We start from the raw sequence: 24,815 nt of genomic DNA, 5'->3' as shown, positions 1-24,815 counted from the left end.
AATTTCGGGGAGCGGGGGTGCAAACACATGGATTAGTGGAGATAGAGACATCATAAGAGCCGAATCAAAATGACTTGGAGGGGGCTCCCTTCACTTTTCCGCTGTAGTGCGTAAAACACAGTCTCATTCTTTGAGGCTACATGTGGCAAATCGTGCATTTTAAAGCATACAGGGACAGATTTCGGGTCTCTCAAGGAATTTTAGCACAGTGAATGACAAATGTTCTATTGTAATGCACATTAGGCCAGTAAATCTGGTACAATGTGAAACACCATATTCTATTTTACATCACAATCTCGAGCAAATCGTACACTCCAAACACTCTGGGCCAGTTGTATCAACCTAACTAGTCTAAAAAAATCTTTTACAATATATTTCACCATCCTTCCACCAAGGAGGGTTTTGAAAATTGGAAGCAAATAATTCAGTGTAAGCACATTTATTTAGTTACTGCAATGTTCATGCTTCATTAACCTGCACACAATACTTTTATGTTATTTTCTGAATTTGATGGTACTATGGTAAACAACTTTGTAGCTGTTTGGGGGGAAGCTGCCACATATGCTAACTCTATAGCACAAAGAATGTTGAATATATATTATTTGGTACTTTGGGGCAACTCCCACCAAATATTTATGAATTTGAAATGCTGGAGTAGTCATTTAGCAAGAAACACAACCCATGCTTGATAAGATTTGCTCTAATAACATAGATTAAGGATAGAAACAGAGCACACAAGCTTGATTATATATGATACCCCCCACATCACAGATGGGTGCCAATCTGGGATTACCAAGGATAAGAGATGTTGACCTAGTTTTCCATTTGGCACTCATCGCACTACACTCAGTACCTCTTGTCTAAGTGAAAGGATCAGAAACTAAACAGAGCTTTAAAAGTCTTATTTATTTTTTACATTCTAGTCCCTCTACCTAGCCATTGGGCAGCAAATAAGTCGCTGTTGTGCAGCTAAGCATGGGTAAAGGGATCAACCTTTGGATGCCACTTTAGCTATTCCTGCCATTTTAGTGAATAAGTGCCATGGCAGCTTAGGGCTGACATTCAAACCTGTAACGTACCCCTAAACAAAATGGGAGCAGCTTATTAAATAGCAACGACATTCATGAAAATAATTTGCAACAGTCTTCGAAGAATGAGAATGTATTTACTGATAACAATGTTGGCAAATTTCTATTGAATTCTTGTGTGAAGCAAAGGACGTATGAAATAAGATTTCTTGGGGTGGAAGTTTAGTAGCAGTATGACTAAGTAATCCCAGAAAGAACTTTGGAGGCAGGAGTGTCATCAAATAAGAAAGATGGGACTAAATTAGAACAATTGCATAACATTTTGAAGGAAAAATAGTGTGAGATAAAGACTGGACTGCAGACAAACTAGTCTCTGCTTTGTTGTGGCAGGCAGGAAATTAGGCACAATCGCTAGGCCCTGCAAACATGAACCCAACCACATTTGAGTTAACATATTGGCTCATCTGAGGAGGAATCAATTACTGCAGAGACAGAAAATCTCTACTAACTACCTTGACCTCACGTTTGCACCATGGTGTAATGGTGTCTGGGTGAGCCTAGGATAGGTTTCGTGGTAGAAGGGTACACTTCCAGTACAAAATACTATGCTGAGACAAACTTTAAAATGTTTCCTCTTCGGATGAGTGCTGTAAAGTGCAACACACATGCAACGTAGTAAGAGTTAGGATAAATAAAAGCATTGCTCCTTTAAAATGCCAGCTTAAAAGAGGTGTTATTTTTTGTGCAGAACTCTATCTACTATTGTTAGTAAATAGGGTTTTACTTCAACATCTACCACCAATGCAACGCACCCTTGATGCAAAGTAACATAAAGCGCTGCCTTCCGTTACTTTCAAGCACCTTTCCAGTGCAAAACAAGTTCTGGGCTGGAAATTAAATTCAAAATAAACATCTTGCAATGGTTTGTGACACTTTTGTTATGCAAACCGGGTGCAAAATGTTTATAAATATGGGCCGAATTGTGTTACTTCTGAGCCCTTCAAACAATTTTTTATTATGTGAGGGGGCTTTTCGAGTAAGTACTTTTTTCTTAAGTAAGGCTTTTTGCCCAAGTTCCTTTTCAGTTTCTACTGCTTTCTTGGTTGATCTGTGGTGAACACACCAGCCTGTATCTTTCTGAAAGGGTAGATGCAGGTCGGCTCTGTACCCTGCCAGGGGAAGTGTTTAGCACTCTAAATTTCCTGACACTCTCCCCGCACTTCTTACAAGTAAACTCGGCGCCAGGCCTCAGGCAGTTTCTAAAATGATTGCAGCCTGTGCAGAGCCGACTGGGTACCCCTGACCGCTGGACCCTGGTGCAATGCACCGGCTGCACCACCAGTGGGTACACTTCTCAAAGGGGGCAGTATTCTTGTAACGTACCACATCTCCTCTAAAAGTCAAGCCAAAAATTGTGGGTGCATCATAAGGAGAAACAAAAACTACAAATAAATGTGGCATTCATAATACATCGTTTTTTAGTTGTAGCCTGACAAACAGCGCAGCTGGGTTGCAGTAGACTTATTGAGAACATGTTTCTAGCTTACCGGAAAAGCAACTCTGCTCGCTACTTTCTATTGGATTTTTGTTTTGTCACTTATATTTTCTTGCTTTCTGTTTGATGCTTTTATTTGTTTTAGCTGGTCTCCTGGTTGATTCTCTCGCGGAGCATAGTTTGTTTACCACCTCTTTGTTTGGCAACTTCTATGCTTCCAACAAGGTCTGCTTTTCTGGAACTCTTTTTTCTTTTTATAAAGCACTCCATGAGAGTGCATGTGTTTTCCAGCCATTATCTCCGTCGTGTGCTTTTCACCCACACTTCTTTCCTCAGTCCCCCGTGTGCTTTTATCTGCCAACCACGCTTCTTGATGGACTGAGTGAAGAATGTTTTGTAAACAGACCACAAAAAAACGAATCCTGTTTTGCTAGTTTTCACTCCTTCTTGGGCCTTATTCTTGTGATCAAAATAGCCTTGACCAAGGTGCAAAGGAAACATTGAGAAAAAACCTAACGAGGTGAGGCAAAAAATAGAAGAATGATCCATTTGTTTTACTGTGACTGACATCAATCAGCACCGTTTGTTTGTTACAGGCGTTGGCACCACTGAGGCGAATGTTTGTTCAGTAAGGAGGTAGATATGACCCAGCACACAGGCAAGGGGTGAGAAATTGTGTCAAATCTAAACCTAGGTTTTCGTGGTTGAAGACCATCTGGGTAATTTCAGTGTTCTGCTGCTTGTCTGTGTTTCTCCTTGCACAGTTGCCTCATGGGAGATCGGTGCTGGTTGTCTCACGTGGTGAAGCTGATGGAGTCATCTCAGTTCTGACTACCTTGGGCACCTGTCGTGGAGTCTTATAGACTGTACGGGCTGTTCTAGATTGCAAAACGAAACATGGTGACCTTAATAAAGGCCTTACTCTGTTTTGTGGGGTTTATAACCATCACTGCACACAGCCTTTATTAAAACTGGACAGTACTGCCCGGGCCATTTAGAGTCCCTTTTAGACTCGACAGAAGTAATACGCTTTCCAAGCGATTTCACCCTACTTGGGTTACCCATCGTTTTCCCATTTTCATCAACCTTTAAGTAAAGGCTGTTCTCGGTGCATTTGTCTGCACATCTAAACAAAGTTCCTGTTAATCTCCACCGACGAGCGCGACTCTGCACACATTTTACACCTCAGCATGCCATGCGTTTTTTGAAATTCCAGGACTTTGTTGCCTGCATACCAAGCTGAAAGGTTTCTTACATATTCATAACAGAACCTCCCATTAATTGTGATGGGTGCTTTTTGCTTCAGACAGAAATATATTCCACCTGTCTCCAGGATTCAAATGTAGGGCGAATAGTAATTCTCCGCTCCTCTGATGAAGGGACTACAGCTGTTAACATTTTTTACCGACTGTGTTGATATTTTGAGACTCAGCTTTGTTTTTCTTGTGCTGGGTGAGGGGCTACATAGGGTAAAAGGCTAAGGGACTATTTTTACACATTTGTGTTTCCTGTCACAACATATGGCCTCAATGACGTGATTGGAAACTAACACGTGGAAGTAAGTGATGTTATACCCATATTCTGGACGTGCTGGTACTGCTACGAATACAAAAGGTCTGTTTCCATCATGGTGATGTCACAACTTACTTTCACTTTCAAATAGTCTTTATTTCGATGCGCATATCATAAAAGACAATACAGTAGAATATTAAAAGGTTACAAAAAATTAAGCATTCCATTCTCACAAGAATAACAGGACCACACAGCAGAAGAGTACATCATCAAGTTAATCGGTCCAATTACACAATAATTTATCTAAAAACAGGATAAGAACTATAAAAACGTAGAAAATCCCGGCCCAAAATACAATAAGCATCACAGAATTAGCATGACTATATAAATGTGTGTATATAATAAACACTGCTAGTTCCGGCTTAACCTACGCGCACGAGTTGCCCACATCCAATGTAGAAATTTGGCAACAGCAATGACAGTAGATTCTGAAGAATCGGTTTTAAGTATCCTTAGCGCCTCTGTACCAGTGGTAATGCCCTTCAACAGGCAAATAGGCTTCAACCAAGTGTGCCTGGGATATTTGTACAGTGGGCAGATAAACAGAATGTGTGCTATAGTTTCCGGCGGAGATGGACAAAATGGACAGCTTGTGCTGTAATTAGCATGCCATTTGCCGGTAAATTAGTTGACTTGAAGCGTTCCCACCCTAAATTGGTGCTACCGTTTCCTATCCCAAGAAAGTGTGATAAAGTCCCAGTACCCTTCATAAACAATATCATGTTTTAGTTCCAGGAACTCTCTTGTAAGTGATGGGCTGACACAGATCCCAAAACCTTTCATAGAGACCATGTTCCAGTAAAGGTCCTTAAAGGTCTTTCTGGGCGGGAAACTATTAGCTGCAGGATTCTCCCACAGAGAATTTAAGCCCATTGCCATATATATTGCCTTGGCCTCTTTCATACATGGAATTCTACAAGCGCGGTCAGCATCCCTGAGCATACTGGGAGAGCTCAGGGGTAAAAAACACAGTCTCCTCCAGTAGGCGACAGGTTTGAATCGTGCTACATCCTCTATACGTTGGCATCCCAGATCATAAAAGAGGGGCAGTAGTGGCGTAGATGGAGGAAGGCCAGTTATACCCCTCACAAACTTTTGGAGCTCGTTAATGCTGCTAAATTACTGAACCCCCAGAGTTCAGCCCCATAAAGGACTGACGCGCTGATTTTTGTATTGTAAATTTTGAGCGCTGGAGCAATAGGTTTTGTAGCTGAAAGGCGGAGTTCCTTTGTTAGGGCACCAGCTAGTTGTGCATGTTTAATAGCCAGCTGGTTGGTATGAGGCTTCCAATTCAATTTAGAACCCAGAGTTATACCAAGGTAGGAGAAAACCTGGGTCTGCTCTAGCATAACTCCATTCATAACCACCCTCCCTTTTACAAACTTACTTGTGGCTTTTGAAAGTTCTCTTTTACCGATGCAATGAAAGCTGGTGACATGTTAGGTCCACCATTGTCTTTGGTCGTGTTTCTACCTGGCCTGACTTCCACAGTTTGCTCCTATTCATAAAAATCAGTTTGTACACGACTCACATCAATTGTTTTAAACCATTTATCTATATGTTTATTTAGTGGGGTTTCTGTAGTCTGTGCTGTGGCAAAGCAGTGCATACTAACATAGATTTGAGGTCAAGATGAGGCATTGGGTGAAGCTATTTTGTTTTTAAGTCGAGCCTTCTATACACTGGAAGCTATCTGGTTGCAAAATACCTATTGTGGGATCACCAAGAATTTACAGCAGCATTTTTGCATGGGTCCTGAGACGCCAGAAAAACCTAGGTAAAAATGGAAAGAGGCCACTCTCACAAACATCCGAGGGAATGTGAGTAGGTGTGGCCTGTCTTTCATAAAATATGAAGTGTGCACTGGGGTGCATGGCTCAAGTTTTGGGTGCCACTGGTGGACTCATCCAAAAGAAATCTACTATATATATATATAGGATGAATAAACAGTCCCGAATTATCAAAGAATTTGGAAGGCAGTGAGCCTAATTGTGTCAAAACAGAACATTGCTTGTAAATGGGGGTGGGTGGATTACCAACTCTTGGAGATTGGAGCAACGTCAAGGACTGGTGCATGCAGGATGAAAAGGCTATATAAGAAGGCAGCGGGTGGCCTAGAAAACGGAGGGAAATTTGTAATGCACAGAATGAATATCAAGGATATTAAATATACACAACCACCCATACACAGCCATGCACAGGGAACAACCCAATTAAATAAAATTACTTGGGGACAAACCATGGAAAGATGGGACTTCTACTCCATGACCCAAAGAACACAAGTTCCACCCAACACATATACATGCAAGTGGCAAGAGGCAGAGCATGTATTTTGTGTTTGTTAAAAAAAAAAATGACAGGTGTTTAAAAGCCCACCCATTGCTGACTATTGGTTGGCTTTATTATTGCTGGCATTTGCATTCTTTTCCTATGGCTTTCCCTGTCTCAGCTTGTCCATCACCCCTCTCTTCTAGCATAGCCTCTTTACCATCTTTCTGATTGGCTGGCTTCTATCCTTCTATTGCTCACTTAAGGTACATTTTTTTCTTTTTGGTTAAACATTCCATAAGAGTCGATGAGAATGCATGTGTTTTCCGTCTGTCTCCTCTCTCCCTTATCCCAAATTCCCACAACCCACATTCCATTTTCCTATTTTGTGTACTTCTCCTCCTCTTTCCTCGTACTCTGTGTTGTGCTTGCTGTCGTGTGGTTCTCCCTCGCGCCTGTGTTTTTGCCACTTTTGTGTGCTTCAACCCCCAACTCCCTTTGTTGCTGTCACTTTCATGTACTTCCCACATGCCTTCCTGCGCTCCGTGTTCTTCTCTCCCATGTACCCATGGTGTTCTTCGATCGATCTGCGAATCTCGCCCCGCCTCTGTATTGCTGTTCTCCACTCGCTTCACCATTTTCTCCAGTTACCTCTGATCCCTACAACCTTTTTCTTATTTTTTTTAATTTACCAATCGAACTGTGTCCACTATCTTAGATCAGTAAATAAAAAATTAAAGCAAATGGTGCCCACACATTTTCTCATGTACATGGGCCAGTGGAATGACACGACCAACAGCAGCAGTCGCGTCATCACACCAATTCATTTATGTTATTTGATGATGGTGCACAGTGCTGGGAGAAAGCCAGGCGCTGTAGAGCATTACCAAAACATATTGGCAAAGTCAATAGGTCCCCCGGGTGAGATTTCCACTCTTTGCCAATGCTGGTTTTCATCCTGGTCCTGACTTAGGAGGTACATTAAGGTATCATGAAAGGCTTTGCATTTCTTATTCATGTAAAAAACACACAAACCCCTTCCCCCCCCAAAAAACATGTGAACCATGTTACTCAGGTTGGTAGACTGGAAACTGCGGAAGAAAGCAACACCAAAGTACAATCCCATTTTAATAAGCAACCAGTGGCTACTCTGGGTGGCAAAAAGTGTGAAAAAAACCAATTAGTTATTTGTCAATGACCAACCAAGAGTATTCAGCTCTACAGTCCTGGAGTGCATCCGTTTCCAAGTGGAGTGCTTCCAAAGCTTATCAGGGCAGAGGGAAAATGTCCATCAGAGCACACCAGGACCAAGCCTGGCTCCAAAGCCAAGCAGCTGGAATTGGAGAGGCGCTCATGCCCGGGGTCAATACTCCATGAAATACAAACCTACACAATCCAATCATGTGCTAAGGTAGTGAGAGGAAGCAAAATAGGCAAGCATTAGCTTTGGCACAGCCTAATGAGGTGGTGCCGGGGCAGGTAGGTTTCAGTAGCCACAGATGCATACCTCCATCTGTCAGTGTGGCGTGACGGCAACAACACCCCACTCCATTTTCTACATTTTTCCTAACCTTTTCTTTGGCCGCTTACCTGAACTGCCATCTACCAGGCACTTACCTTGAAATCCAGCTGTAGGTATCTTTTGGTTTGGTGTTACCCTTGTTACGGAGTTGTATATAGAATATATTCACTTAGAGGCTTTCAGACAGCCATCTTCACCCATTGGTCGGTCGTTGTATCATTTATATATTTTTTCCGAACACTAAAACATATAGCAAAGGCCAGCGGGACAGCCAACTTCAGCCATCGGCTTACTGGACCGAAAGTGGCAGATACTGCCCTTTCACGAGGAGCACATCCCCACACAAAGTAGTTCCCTTCGGTGCCAGGGGCTACTACGGAAAAGAGTACTTTTTGAAGTGCAAAAAATGACTTACGGCAATGATTTTTTTAATATTGGCTAAGTCTGACAACTCTCCAACAATAAAGTGTTACTAAAGCCATGGCAAAACAAAACCAGCATTAACAAAGCCAGAATGCCAGCAGCTAATGCCAGATCATGGGGCTTTGCCCATGCTTCTTTAGGCCTGGTGTTAGCAAAATCGACTGTTTGATCAAATATATAGATGTGTACTACTTACTTACCCAGAGGGGCTTTTAGTCAGCCCCCTTCATCCATTGGTCTGCTTAAGTGTCATTCTGCCCGCCACAGCATACACTGGTCACAGGATTAGCCCACTTCAGCCACTGTTTAATGGACTGTGAGTGACTGCATTCTGCTCTTGTACAACGTGCATATACACAACATCTGCTGTACACTGGTGCATGTGTGCTTTTACAAAAAATAATATCTATATATACATACAAAGGCTTTTACACTAGGTTTGTTTTTGTTTTCATACAATGCATGAACTCATTAACAACCAAGCATTAGAAATGCAATAGGTCTCGAATTTTTTTGAGTTACAGCTATTGGTATAGCTCAACAGCTACCGAACAGAAACAGAGCATTGCTCCGTGAAACGGCCTGAATACCTAAAAGGAGCATGCAAAATGGATCCCACTGGCCCCCATGACTTAGGCTCACCCATACACACAAATTACCACCATGCAGGTAGTTGCAAACAATATACACATGTAAAGACACTGGATGCACACAGGATGTCAGTGCAAGGTTTTTTTGGGGGGGGGGGGGGGGGGGTGGGGAGGGGAGTTTTATATAGTGTGAACTCAACCTAAAGCAGGGGCGGCTTCTCCATGAAGGCGGAGGAGCGTCGCTCCACTGCTTCCAGAGCAGTGGAAAAGCGAACAATAAAACGATGATAAAGTTATTATAATTTTATGTTTCATTTCTGAGGGGCCGAGTTAAGGCGGGATCGAGCTGGTGGCTCAGGGAGGAGGAGTGGACTGTGCGCAGGACTGCTTGGCCGGCCGTCTCGGGCCGGCCAAACAGTCCTGCACACTTTGCATATTCCTCACCCAGGCTGCATTACAGACTGGGTGGGGAACATGCACAGACTGCATTGCAGCTTTGTGATTGGCTCAGTGGAACCTGTGTGCTTACGGACTCTAAAGCAACGAGGCAGAAGAGACGGAGGCGACTGCGGCGGAAAGAGGTAAGTGTTTTTGTTTTTAAATATTTTGTCCCTACTCGAAGGACCCAGTCCCCGTTCCTGCCAGCCACCACCGACTATGAACCATACTAGAGCTTTCGAGTAAGTGAACGCACTGCTTGGACACGTCACAAAACTTCAGTGACAGTCGCCCTGACCCTAGCGTGGGGCCGGTTGATTAACATTTCCAGCCTCTAAGCTCAAAGAGTGCTGACAATCCTCAACACAGGAAATAGAGATAAAAGCCAATAAACCGCAATAAGGAGACATAGGATGGACTCAAGAGACCGAGTAATATACTAATTCCCTTGCTGAACTTCTCTACCTGCTTCTAACTGTGGTGGAGCTCTCTCTGTTCCTGGTGGGACGCGGCAAAAGGACTGTTTTCTTTCTTTTCACCGGACTGATAACCCTCTTTTCCCAGTGCCTGCCTACATCACCTTGGGAGCGGACTCCAACTCCCAGGGTGCAACACTTTGCTCACAGCTGCCGTGAGTGAGGGGGAGGCGTTGTGATCGCGCATAAAGCACTGCCTCTCCCCACAAGGCGCAGGAGCCCTTGCAGAAATCTCTACCTGCTGCTAACCATGGTGGAGCCCTCTCTGTTCCTGATGGGACGCGGCGAAAGGACTGTTTTCTTTCTTTTCACCGAACTGATTACTCTATTTTCCCGGTGCCTGCTTACATCACTTGGGAGCGAACTCCAACTCCCAGAGTGTAACACTTTGCTCACAGCTGCCACGAGTGAGGGGGAGGCGTGGTGATCGCGCATAAAGCACTGCCTCTTCCCAGGCGGCGCGGGACGCAGCCCGGACAAAGCCCGGCCGAAGGGCGGGCCAGTCATTACCAGGCAGGGCAGGGCCACCCCCCTTTTGTCCCATGTTCTGGATCATCGAACAGCACTAGAAGCTGGTGACTAGGTACTGTGTGCATTCCATTCTTGCCGCTTTTATGTGTAGCAGCTGTTAACAGCTTATTGCCTCATTACTATTATGTTCCAAGGACTACTGACTGAGGTGCCGGATCTCTCCATTTTTAGGTACTTATTGAATTTTTAAGCTTAGCACTACCTTTGAATTAGAGCCTTGCTTTTTATTCTGCATTTAATGATAGTATTGCGTCCAAAACACAGCAATATTTTGATTGCCTAAAAGCTGCAAGCACGGGACACTTCATCTGTTAACATAAGACCCTATGTTCGTTTTTATCTGGCAACTTTATGGTCGATGCTCTAGTGCTGTATTGCGCTATATATATATATATATATATATTGCACATTGTTCTGAAACTGCTGCTATAATTTTGTTTTCCACGCTGCACTTCTACTGACAACATAGGATTATCTGATTACCACTAAATATTTAGGTACTGTATGGTCGGTAATCTAGTACTCTACTGCATTTTGCACATTGTACAGTATACCCTGTGCTATCAGCTGTGAAGCACTTTTAGCAGGGATCTGCCAACATATCGGTGCCTACACACATGTCAAGCATGAGCAAGCGTAAGCAGAGTGTAGGCAGAAGTGTGGTGGGAACTTCAGCCCTCATTAATGAGATTAATGGTTATCTCTTGAGCCCCAACACACGCAAGACAGACTTTCCTTAACTCCTGTAATCCTCAAATCTTTGGTGGTCTCTAACCATGATGTATCCCCAACCCGGCTTAGTCAGTCTTCTTATGACCGTTTCAGACCCAGTGATAAACCTTGTTCCTTGTTCATTGTCGTCGGACCAAGAATCTAGACTTGTTAAGCCCAAAGTTTTGACCATAGGGCAGAAAGCCAAATTGAGGTCACCCCGCACTGTTGTCGCTCCACCCAAAACAAGGAAGAGTCAAGGACTATCCAAAGCCAGCAAACCTGCCCAGAACATATTGCAAGAAAAAGTTAACGATCAATTCTGTAAGTGGTACTAAAGTGGGTTCCATTACCTCTATGTTTCAGCCACCTACAAGCCAGCCTGGCGAAAACTATGTACAGTTGAAGCTAGATTACTAAAACTAGAGGGGATGGCTAGCCGCAACTCACCGGTCACCGAGGCAGTTAATGTTAATATCAGTAGTGACCATCCAGCTACCGAGGGTACAGGTATGGGGGCAGGTCCACCTACAAACTCTGCTTGGCAAAATAGACCAGCCCCTAGGCAGCAGTCTATATCTATGGCCCATCCATCCTTTGTAACAAACAGTCAGTTTGGTGTTGACTCCGCACTAGATTTAAAGAATAGATTTGCAGTATTAACTGGGTTGGAGGAGTGCGACTGACTAGGGTGTCTAACATCTTCCGAGATCGAACCTGCTGTATTTACTCAGTCCCCACCAGAGGTTGTTGAGAGACCCACGGGGAAGAGATTGAACAATTTTTTATCTCGGAACATTGCAGGGCTGGCAAATAAGCTCCAAGTCCCACTTTGGGTGCAATTTGTGAAACAATTCTCGGTAATCAGCCTGCAAGAAAAATGAACAGTGGATTGCGACCTGCTATTGGAAGTGTATAAGGCTTTCTTTGTTCCAGCCATTCCTTCTGTGAGTGGAAGACCCAAGGGTGGTCTAGAGATATATATATATATATATATATATATATATATATATATATATATATATATATATATATATCTATCTCTGTGGCTATTGACTGCCAGATCCAGGCCGTGCCAAACTCTAACCGAGGAACCCTTGCATTATTAGTAAAAAAAGGGGACACACTAGATTGGGCCTCATTAACTTCTATAATTCGGTGGCCTGCACTCAGGGCGCTAGTAATATCATCACCTTGGGAACTTTTATAAGACTATCTTTTGGCTCTATCCTACACAACCTTTGGTTTCTGGTGATTTTAATATACATCCTTGTGGCAACCCTACTTTATCCAGTATTTCTGAGCTAGGATGCCCCCGTATGAGGGTGTTTCATTTTGAACATCAAGTCCAGGGGAATCAATTAATAACAAGATAAATGAATTAGACATGGTAGTCTTGAGGTCTTTAACCGCCCGCAAACAAAATTTTCTGAGCCAACTTTTAAAGGGCACGGGAAGGGGTCATTTATAGATTTTATTTTAATTTCCTCCTCTTTGCAATCTTTATTTCATGGTTTTATTATTATCGAGAGAGAATTAAGTAACCACAATCCACTCTGCGTTCATATGTTGGGCCCATTATCTGTACAAATCAGTGATGTCTCAGCGAGGGGTATATTAAGACCGAGTGATGGCAAGCAAAGACTTAAACGGTCTCAGATTTCCCAAGAAACTTTTTACAGTAAAGTAAATGTTTCTTGTGCCACTGAGCTATCATGTTGTACAGCTGTTGGCTCCTCTCCCTAAGAGATTATGGGTGCATACGAACTAATAGCGCATAAGGCTGGTGAAATCTTAAGTGCTCTCGCTATTAGAACTGTCACCCCCTGGCCCTAGATGGTTCGACTTTCACTGTTCTAAGGCAACCAAGAGGCTGAGGGAATCTCTGTCAGCCAAACCAAGGAGCCAATCTAATGTACGCGCTTGTCGTAAAGAATATAAGTTAGCTCTGGTTAAACGAAAGGGTGATCTGAAGGAGAAGGTTTGGATGGAACGGATTGACGTCGTTACTCTTAAGATTAGCTCCAGGTTCTGGAACATTGTGAAGCAACCATTCCTCTGTCAGGAAGTGGGGGGGGATGGGGTGGACTTGGGGTCCTAGATTCACACTTTACTGAGGAGGAGTGGGTGCTTCATTGTTTGAGTGCCCCACGGAGCACAGCTGACAAGGGAGTTGGGTCGTAAATGACCCGCCAATAATCTTCGAAAAGGATGAGTTTATAGCTGGTATTGAAGGACTATCCATTAATAAGGCCCAGGGCACAGATGGGATTCCTCCGGACCTATTTAAGTCCAACCCCTCGTTTTGGGCACCAATTCTAGTGGCTGTGTTCAACGCAGCAGCAAAAATTGGGTGTCCTCAATCATGGGATTCCTCCACCATAGTCCCCGTTTTTAAGAAGGGAGATAGAAATAGCATCCACTGTTACATGCCCATATCTCTCATTGACTCAGTGGTGAAAGTGGTGGGACATTTCCTCTTGCAGAGATTATCAACCTGGGCAGAGGAGGAAGAGATCCTGTTGGATGTCCAATATGGATTCCGGTCAGGCCGCTCTAACACTGCTCAATGCCTCAACTTATATATGATACTGAGTAAATATACTGTGGCATGTTCCAGTACTATCTATCTTGCCTTCATGGACTTGTCCTCTCCATTTGATTGTGTTAACAGAGCTAAATTGTGGCAGTCCATGAGGGCAAAGGGGGTGGACAACAACATTGTCAATTGTTTAGAGGACCTGCACAAATCAACTAAAGCCAACATCAGGTTCTCCCAGGACCTTCGGGTTACTAGGGACCTTGAGACTAGGAGGGGTGTACGGCAAGGCAGCATTTTGGCCTCATTTTTGTTTAATTTTCATATCAATGACCTGGAGACCGAATTAAGAGCAACTGAAGTGGATTACCCATATGCAGGCCAGCGTGGCATTCCCGCCCTGTTAAATCGTTCAATAGATATGTCATTACTGTTTGCTTCCTGTACTCTTCACACATTCTTCGCTCCAGTTTATAATTCACAAAAGAAGCCTTAATTATACTCTTCGCAATAGAAAGGCTACTTTCGGGGTCCCTCAGAACTGGTAGATCAAACAATAAACTAAAAGATTCATTTATATAAGGCAACCAAGGAATCTTAAGAGCATGATCTAAAGTGATGCAATCTAGGATTATAGACTTTGTAAAACTGGCTTCGGTTTATGTCCAAATAGAGCGCTCAGTAAGTTTAAATTAAAATTAATAAGATTACATTTTACTGATCTCCTCAGCCACTGAGAAGTGCTCATCAAAATGGCAGTGACCAGATCTCTCCAGTCATGCCTTCAACCTCCGTGCACCTGGCCGTTCTGGAAGCCCCCACTGTGTTGCGGCCGCAAAATCTTGGGATCTAACTAATCGCACTGTGCCTCAACGCAGCCTCCAGCCCATCTCTGATCTCTGCTTATGCCCCTGCCAACGATCCTTCCGTTGAGAGCACTTTCAATTGAGGCTAGAGCAGGGCTTTCACTCACAGTTTTCTGGCCTCAATGCAGCCCTCAGCCCATCTCTGGACCTCTGACCCTCTGCTGTGCTCTTCCCACTGCGGACACCTCCAAGTGTTTCTGAGGTAAGACTTATAACCACCCTTATCAGGACTATTTAGAGCTTGCTGGCTGCACCAACCCCTGCTGAAAAGTCGTCCCTCTAATGAAACCCTACTACTGTTGAAACCCTTTGTGAACTGGCCATAGCCTTAGCCTTAATTCCTCTGGGCTCTCTATGTGTGCTCTGTGGGCTCGATGGAATTATGACGACGCCCCCTCGACGGACAGTCTCCGCAGGATCTGCTACACTTTATGTTTTTATGCAAATTGTATGAAACTCCCCGAAGGCATTTTCTGGTTCCTATTTTAAAAAGATTGAATTTTAGTCAGGCCCGTCCTGCCCTTGTGTACCTTCAATTGTTAAAAAAGGACTGCATCATTTTTGTAGTAGGATTTTTAAAAGCTTCTGAGAAATCGAGGGCCTGTATGGATGTGTAGATAGTGGATGTTTAAGTTAAATGTTTTCGCTGTTTTTGTGCATTGTTCTAACTGGAGGTCATGCTCGTGCAGTATTTTACATATGAAGCCCCCGAACAAAACAGGATGGGCCTTGTGCCTTATTTAAAACCTGCAAAAGAGGTTTGACTTCAATATGGTGTAAAAAATTACTGTTTTACGTATCTGTTTTATGTTTTTATGCACTCTTATATGTATAACTTTTACGTTTTTTAATGTAAAACCGAATAAAGTTTATTTGAATTGAATACTCACTCCATTAGGATTTGGAGCACTGTACAGGATAGGCTGGTGTTGCCATAATTCGGGGTGCTACAAACCTGGATGAAATGTTTGATAGAATCACGGACCTGCTCAATGGCAGACCCCTTGAGCTGGTGCTCAGGGGCTCTTGAAACAATGTGCAGACAGCTTTCAATCAAATATGGGGGTAACCCTTTTAAAGAAACCTGCATGCTTAATTTTTCTTTACATGACTGTCCTGTACTGTATGTGCAATGACTGTTACTGCTCGTGTGTATATGATTGTTATGATATATATGTTCGAAAATTCAATAAAAATAATTCTAAAAAATAATAATTAGGTTTTCTGAGCCTGGGAGGAGTTGGAAGTTGTACTGTGACCTGTCTGCTTAATCTTGTGAAAAACAGTCAATGAATGGCCCCAAAATAGTTTCTGCTGCGAGACTAGCATACAAGACAGATTATGTTCCCAGAACAAGACGAAGTCAGTCTTCACTCCTACAATACTGAGCATGTAGTCCAAAAAGGTAGCGTGCCTCTAGGCAACCCAGAATCTATCACCAGTTTGAAGGAGAAAGGCAGCAGTGTAACAGACCCCTCTTCTCATGAGGGTTCTTCAGAGCTAAACAGGAGTGACAGCGCTGAATACAAAGTCTATAGCTCAGTACAACAACTGGTCTGGACTTCGATCCGATTGAAACCCACGCCCATAAACCTCAGAAGAAAAAAAAATACTGGACAATTGTTGCACAACACAAGACTGCTCGCAAATGCAAGTCCATGGCCAAACCCACTGGTGCAGTTCCAGACTTGGGGCAATCCTGTATCCTCAGAAGCTGGGCCTGTCAAAGAGGGATATAAACGATGCTTCTTATGTAGGGACTCATTTGGGTATGTCACGTACATACTTAAAAAGAGCCAGCACTCCCTTTCCCAAAATGAATTACTGTGGAAAGATCAGCAGATGGTCCAAAGTATAATACGATTTTGACATTTATCACTCCTCTATCTAATTACATTTGTTTGCAAATACATACAGCATTGGGGAGGTTCTCTTACTGACTCAAAGTGGAGTGTAACGACGCAGTGCACGCGAGTCGAACAAGCTGAGAAAAGAGAACAAAACAACTCTGATAGCAACAACAAATGGCTGCTAAATGCCCAATATGGATTCGTGGATGGCTGTACGGTTCATAATTCATTAATGCTCTGCAAAATCATTATTAAAGTAGGCCAAAAGTTCTAATTCATCGACTTTCAATTGCCTGATGATTAATTAGAGTGGGGGCCTTCATCCGGTAAACTTGACGCGCCCTCCATCAGATTGGAACAAGATCATGAATTATTCGATTCCTGTAAGGATGGCCAGGGACAATGATCAGAACAGGAGCACATGGCTTCGAGCACGTAACTAGAGCGTTATTTACCGAGTGATTGACTAGAGACCAAGAGTTTGCGAGGAGAGTTCTGGGCACACCAGAGAGATGCAGGAGCGTGTCACCTCCTGGTTGTGCCAGAGCTCTGCGCCCCACGCTCACTCTGCCCAGTGACGTCTCATTATTATGGAAAATTCTGCAATGCATTATTTATGCGCCTGCTTTCTGGGCCCGCATTTCCCATCCATAATTGATCAATCTAGAATGTGCAGACCGAGGAAGCTCGGCCGTTTGTCTTCTACGGCGTGGACTGGCCATGACTGCCTCGTGCCATGAGCTACAACTACCAGGCATCAGCCAGGCTGCACATGCGCACTAAGAAGGCTCATAAAAATCCACTCATTACTTGAAGAATAGTGGTCTGGGCTCCAAAGCAGTGATGTGCAGTCTCGTGGAGGTTACTAGCGTCCCACAGAGGGGGCACCGGATGTTCTGTTCTGGCCCAACATACGGAAGTACAGCCCCATTACCTCCCAGAAACGCATTGTTTACAAAAGCCTGCGGCATCCAGGTTACACAGCAAACCAACTTTAAATTCAATAAAATACATTGAAACATAATTACATTCATCTTATACAGTTTTTTGCCCAGACAGTGTATGTTCTCTGCGGCCCCCTATGAGTAGCCATGGTTTTGTCTACCAGGTGAACTGGGCTGCTGTGTGCTCCACCAGGAAGAGGAATGCTCTCCAACTAAGAAAGCTGGGCCTGTACACACACTACTGCTACTGGAAACGCAGACACGTCTTGGTTGTATTTTTATCAGGGTACGCCGCCCACCAAAGTACCTAACCTGTAATAGATGATACAGAATGTGATTTACACTGTATGTGTCGGTGTTGTTAATCGGAAACCAATAAAACAGATTCAAACAAAGAGGAATGTTTTCCAACAAAGCTCTTCCTGCTTTATGTATGTGTTGGCTTCTTTCCATAGTCTCCGGATTGACTGCATAGTTATAATGGGAACAAATCAGTCCCAATGGAAGAAGTCTTGACCTGACTGAATAGGAGGCACAAACATCAATTCATGCTTGCTTCATAACATAGATACTAAAGCAAACAGGCATTGGCATACGGGTGCTGCAAAAACCAATAGTAAACACTGGGCAAGACCCCACGCCCAGATGCCTGCACTGGGAAGAGACACTGTAGCACACAACCCTGCAAAAAAAGTTCATACAGATGAATAGGTAAACATGCAGTCAGATCTAACACTGGATTTCAAAAGCCTATAATAAGTCTGGACACTGACAAGCATGAGACTGGTGGTAAAATACGATACTGGCGGGCTTAAATTTGTAGTAAGAATGAGCACTTGATCGCTTATAACTTTAGGAAGGATAGATAGAAAGCAGAAATATGAAAAAATTCCCTTCTGTGTGGCCACCTAAATATTTCACAGAATTTTATTGCTGGCTTTTAGACTCTATACATTATGGTACTGCCGTCCAGTGCCCAGCATGAGAAATTGTCTCTTTTTGTGTGGTCACCCCAATTTTGTTTGTATTGATATTGCTGGTTTTTTATTGTTTATTCTTTGCACTGGGACACTGTTAATAAAAGGCACCAGTGCATGAGCTTGGACCCCTAAAACATGGTAAAACTCACTGACCCCTTTTTGACATATTTAACTTTCCTATAATCCCTAGTATATGGTGCAGAAATACACTAATTGCACAGAAAGTTACATGTAAACTGTGGACTGCAGCACTTATTATACAATCCATTAGTGTGACAAGGAAAACATGATTTCAAGCCTCAATTGTAGCTGGAGTGCTGTAGTGTAACCCTGCAATCCCCAAATGACCACTTGGACAAGGGAAAAACGTAGCTTTTGAAATACTGATAAGTCAGCTCTATGCAGGTCGTGTTCGCCACAAGGTGCAGGCTGCATGATATTTAAAAGGTGTGACATGTAGAATTTTAAATGTTGCCATGTCACTAGAGTAACAGCCCCCAAAAGCTATTTTTACTATAGAAGGCTTAGTCTGTCCTATGTAAGAAATTAGAGCGCAGGTTAAAATATTAATATTGCTATGTCAGATTTGGGACAAGCTCGAGAATATATTTCATCACTGTATTGATGCTTATTGAAAATCCAATTGAATGGTTAAGTTACCTTTTTGATAAATATATAGGAAGAATAATTTCTGTAACGTGATCTTTTCCCTGTCTGAAGCTCCTACAGGCTAAGTTGCAGTAGTCTGACATTATCTGCTCCACCAATGTTCGACCTTAATGAGTACTGAAAACCACTTCCGAAACAAGGAAAATTGCTAATGCCTCTTGACTGGATGGGTTGGGTGTGGAGCATGTGATGCGTATAAGCTCAGGAAGGGTGGCTAGGGATTGTCCTGGAACTTAATTTACTTCAAAAGAGCAAGGATGAGGCCTGTACATTCACAGTTAAGGATTAGGGGAGACACGAGAAAGTCAAGGCCTTTGTTCTTTAGACCCTCTCTAGTCAGCCGGGCACTAGCCCAGGGGGGCATCGGGGTATATCCTAGAACCAGTTTGGTATATCTGAGAAGGTGGGTACTGCTCATTTTCCTCAACAAACCTCTAGCTGACCCACAGGCTCTGGTGCAGAAGGCCTATACCACTTTGGATTCCCCACTAAATAGTACATTCTAGGCTAGTCTGTACTAAAGATATCAAGATGTGCTGCACAAGAGGGTAGGATTGTCCCTGGGAACTTTTCCCTAATTGTTTATGGGGTGCCCAGGAGTGACCCCACGCATGGGGTATTGAACTGTACAAAAGTTGCCCTTGCCACCAGCCCCACAGAACACTTTCTGAACCTGTGACAGAATAGGACTGAACCTGCTGTCTGAAACCTGTGAGAAGACCTGAAAGGCTGGACCAATTCCCACTTTTACCCAGGAAAAAGAAGGGAACTCCACAAGTCCCTTGGCTGTTTTCCTATTGGCTACAGGGACATCAAAAGAAGCAAGAGGGCTTTTTTTCTGGAGTGACCATTAACCAGTTGCAACTGGGAGAGTTCTTTACTTGGCTGGTGGGCTCTAGTGGAGTGAGTCCTGACCCCCCACCCCAAGTGCTATCCCCCGCCCAATTAATATATATTTTTTAAATCACTCTGATCTGTAGCCTCATTGTGGTGTAAATTTCATGTATAACACCAATGCTTAGGCTACTTGAAGTGCTTGGAGACAGGTGAGATAATGGGGGATGATTGCTATCACTGTGCAGTACAGGCAGAAGGGGTACTTGAGACACCCCCACTATACTGAGAGCACAAACGCCCATCACAAAGTAATTATGGAGTTTAAAATAGTTTTATGGAAGAAACAGTGTAAAGGTCAATGCCATTTCAAGAAATGTAAGTGAAAATGTCCATATAATTAGGACATATCTTAGTAGTGGTGTGTTTTATTTCATTTCTGATGTGACGCTATTCCTAACGTATGGCCAGGGCCACTGGAATTATGCAGCTGGGGAAAACCAAACACATTTTGTGGTAGTATTACTTCAGTATTTTTACATGTTAAAACTGTCTTGGTAAAGGTTACACCTTGTTGGTACCAGTTTAACACCAAAATACGACAGTAGGCAACTGCGAAGGGCCTTCCACTGTGCAGGAACACCTGTTGTTGCGTTTCTACTAACTGCAAATTATGCAGCAGATTTTCGATTACGTGACATGTCGCAAATCTATATTTATGTGGAATACTCTGCAGACTCAGAATCGCATAATTCCAGTGGACCTATTCATGGCAGTATATTAAGGGAAAAAACAAGGACAATAGCAAAGTTTTGACTCTTCTTTATTGAAAAGACTTGACAAGCTTCACTAAAACAATAGATACAGAAGGGGAAGAAGCAGTGCAAGTGCCTTCATACAGAGAAAAGTACAGGCAACAATTCCATGGCAGTATTGGCAACATTTTATCACATGAATAGACAAAAAGGAATTATAGCCAGGACCACTAGAATTGTGATTCTGCAGCTAAATCCTCTAGTTACGGATTTGGCACACTTGCCAAACAATTCTTCACCTGCTGCATAATTTGCAGATTTGAACAAAAAGCCATCTTAAACAGATCAAATATTACTAAAAACGCAGTGAAGGAATGAGTAAACAATTTATATAGCACGAACATATACCCTAATGCGTCAAGGTGCTAAAGCAATTAAAGCTAATTAGTGGGAGCAGAGCATGAAAGATCAAAAGCCAGGTCTTCAAAGACTTGCAAAAAGGAAGATGTGTTCCAAAGCTTGGCCGCTATGACCGAGAAAGCTCTTCCTCTCCATTGTGACCTTCTGTATCTCGGAACAACCAGCTGATTTTTAATGGCTGATCACAATTGTCTGATGGGAACATACCGGTGGAAGATGTGCCAGATTCCCTCTGGTCCTGAATTGTGTAGCGCATTATGCACAATACACAATGCTTCCTGCTTAGAGTCAATGAAATTTCTTGATGGCGCAAAATTGAATGGTATTTTGGAATGCCTAGTACCAGTCTTGCTTTCACATTCTTTACTAGCTGTAGTTTATTGATGGAAGCCCTATTGGATTCTAAAAGAAGGGCATTACAATAATCCATCTTTGATAGAATTAGTGATGCAGCAGCTTGCTTCCGTGCGCCAAGGGAAAGAAATGGGAATAACTTTCTTAGGGTCCTTATGATCACAAAAGCAAGAGGATACAGTCCTATTAACCTGGAGGTTGAAAGATAGACTGGTGTCAACTAGGACACCACGATTTCTTGCAGATTCGGGCCACCATCAGTTGGTCCATTCGGGGTGATGATTACCAAACATCAAAACCTCCGTTTTTCACGTTTAACTGAAGGTAGTTGTCTCATCCAGAGAGCCACCGATTTCATACAGTTATTAAAATTGGCGGCTGAGGCGTCTATGTCTTGTGTGATGGACACAATTAGCTGTGTGTCATATGCATAGGCTAGTTCATCCAGCCCAAAAGATCTAACCAATTTTGCGAGTGGGGAAAAAAAATATTTAACAGTGTGGGGCTCAAGGAGGATCCCTGAGGGACTCCACAACAGTTTAGAATCGTGTCTAAATAGAATTGGTCCATCTTAACTTTTTGTGATCTGTCAGTCAAGAAGGAAGCCAGCAGCTTCCATGCACATCCTGAGACCCCCTAATTCTTGTAGCCACTTGATCAACTTACTGGGGGAGATGGTATCAAATGTGGAGGACAAATCCAGTAAGAACAACACAGTTTGCCCTGCATCAACCAGCATGTGTATATTATTTATTGCAGTTTTTAAAGCAGTTTCTGCCCCATTGCAGCTTCTGAATCCATACTGGGAAGGATCAAGTAGATGATGTTGCTCCAAATATGCACTCAGTTGTGAGTTAAGATGTTTCTCCATAATGTTAGCCGGTACTGGGAGTAAAGAGCAGCTTCTGAATCCATACTGGGAAGGATCCAGTAGATGATGTTGCTCCAAATATGCACTCAGTTGTCAGTTAAGATGTTTCTCCATAATCTTAGCCGGTACTGGGAGTAAAGAGCAGCTTCTGAATCCATACTGGGAAGGATCCAGTAGATGTTGCTCCAAATATGCACTCAGTTGTAAGTTAAGATGTTTCTCCATAATCTTAGCCGGTACTGGGAGTAAAGAAATTGGCCAATCATTTTTAAAGTCTGCAAGATCAAGATTGTCTTTTTTAATAGAGGCTTAATGACCACTGTTTTCCAAGTAAGTGGATAACATCCCAAATTGATGGCTAAGTTCAGACTCTCTTTTAGATGGCGTACAACAATCTCCATGCTTAACATAATCAACTTTGGGGAACCCACCGCTAGAGGGAAGCCAGATTTAATCCCTTCTAGAAAATGGTCGGTCTGCTGCATAGTGAAGGCCCTTGGCAAAGGTTAACTCGTCATCTTTCAGCTGCCTTTTAGTGTAGTTGAATTTTAAACTGTTACCATGAGGTGAAACCTTTTTCCAGGCAGTGTTAACATAAGTAAGAAAATAAAATAAAAAAAGGCCAAAATAAAAAACTAATACTACCTCAAGTTTTGCTGCATAATTTAGTCAACCCCTGTTGGAAAATTCCTGAGGCCCTGGTAATAGTGCTGTTTTTCCTCAGGTCCTGAACTGACAATGTACTAGGCTAATGCACTTGCTGTTGAGAGGTTCCTACAATCTGTGCCTTGCCCTGAGGCCCCGAGAGACTTAGAACTACACTCCTGTGGTTGCCTGGGTACCAGAATAGTTTGGGAAGTTTTCCTCAAGAGCTTCTGTGGGACCCGCTGAGGAAAATATCCGAATGACACTTCACCAGCACCTGATTAAATGTCAGCTTCATCTCCCCATGAGAGGTCTCTGCATTGCCGAAAATAACAACAAACTCTTATTCTGAGTTGTGACTTAGAACATTTTCAGTAAGAAATTTCAAAAACCTCCGAGGATAACTGGGACCAACCTGCTTCAGGTATCCAGGATTTGGTTCCAGTGCAGCTACTGCAGTTTTACCAACATCACCGTTAAGAGAAGTTTTCTTCAACAAAAGTAACAAAGTCACTTTCTGAAGTGGGGCTTAGAAACGAATTTGTACTTTTAACTTCCAGACTTTCACCTCGACCAATCCACTTGTAGAATATGACCCGAGCACCAGCGCAGTTCACCTCAAAGTGCACCGAGGTCCCAGTCTACTGTAAGCATTGGGGATGATGAGAGCAAATGGCCAGAGATGGAGTGTGAAGTGACTGAAGACCGTGATAGAACAAGGAGGAGGAGAGATTGAAAGACAGGAAGGGTGAGGAGTAAAGAATAGGCAATGGGAATGGGAGACATTTGTGGGAGACAGGAGAACGGAAAAGAAGAAGAGGAGGCATGCCAGTCACTATAAAGGAAAGACACATGAGCTGGCCATTTCCTCTGTTCCCCTTACCATACACTACGCTCAAAAGACGGACAACAAAAATAGTGGTTGAGAAACTAGCCACCAAATTACAAGCCCAGTCCTCAACCTCAGAAGATGTACTCTAGGCACAGCGGGCAGATAAGGGTGGAAACAGGGCAAACATTTGAGGTCTGGTTTGGTTTTGTTGCTCAGGTTGCTGCCGTTGACTGCTCTTCCAATTGTTATTGTGTTTATTTAGTTCAGATATTCAGGGGCCCATATCTTTGTAGAACTCGTGTGCTCATGAGTATGTGCTATATTATCCAGGCCTTAGTGATGCTACTACTTAGAATGTGAAGAGCTATCAGTGAAGAATAGATACAGAGGTGCCAAGTGCCTGGCCCGATTACGCACATCCGTGGATCCACTGAGGGACATGCACACTCCTCATTCCTTTAATACACAAAATCCTTACCCCAATGGGCAGAAGCAGTGAAGGCGAGGCTGACAGAGGAGGTTGCGGTACAAAAGGGGGTGGTGATGGACAGAGCATCTGAATCAATCAAACACTCACACCCAGTCAAAAGATCTGGGTTTAATCCATCACCGTTCTTTAGCCCACTCTGCCACCCCAGTTCTGACATGGCTATATGCAAATCAGTCTGACCCTGTGCCTCATGGGAACAGTCCAGCCCGAACTGCCAAGCAATGTCTTCCCTGGACCGGCAACAAGCTTCCGAGGACCGGTTCCTGGCATTCCAGCCGTCTTCAGCCCGGCTTGCTTGAATCCAGTGGCAAAGTGAGCAAGAGACTCACGTCTGAGCATACCCTGCCACACTTATGGTGGCCAAAAGCGGTACAAAAGGGGGTGGTGATGGACGGAGCATCTGACAGAGGAGGTTGAGCAAGAGTGACAGGAGGACGAGGAACAGAGATAAGGGCAAGGAAGAGAGACAAGGGTAAGGAAGAGAGAGGGAAGGGTGAGGAAGACAAAGAGCAAGAAGGGTGGGGTGGAGAGAGAGAAGGGTGATGTGTAGTGGAAGTAAGGCGACACACAGTAAGAGGATGGTTAGGGTAGGAGAACGAAAGCAGGAAGAGAAAGGTGAGGTGAGAGAAAAATAATGAAGTGGAAAAGAGCAAGGATCAGCATGGAAACAGGTGGATGAGAGAGAGAGAGAGAAAGAGAGAGAAAGAAAGAG

The 24,815-nt window shown here is 43.4% G+C and overlaps 1 protein-coding gene across 4 annotated transcripts in view; it reads right to left on the bottom strand.

Moving 5' to 3' along the window:
- Positions 1-24,815, bottom strand: part of RNF157 (ring finger protein 157) — a 548,807-nt gene that overhangs the window by 471,972 nt on the left and 52,020 nt on the right. The gene's annotated exons all lie outside the window — the stretch shown is intronic.

Source organism: Lissotriton vulgaris, chromosome 7 (genome assembly GCF_964263255.1).
Source record: "Lissotriton vulgaris chromosome 7, aLisVul1.2, whole genome shotgun sequence".
Lineage (NCBI taxonomy): Eukaryota > Metazoa > Chordata > Amphibia > Caudata > Salamandridae > Lissotriton > Lissotriton vulgaris.
Note: the sequence above shows the minus strand (reverse complement) of the source record. Positions and strands in the feature narration are given on the sequence as shown.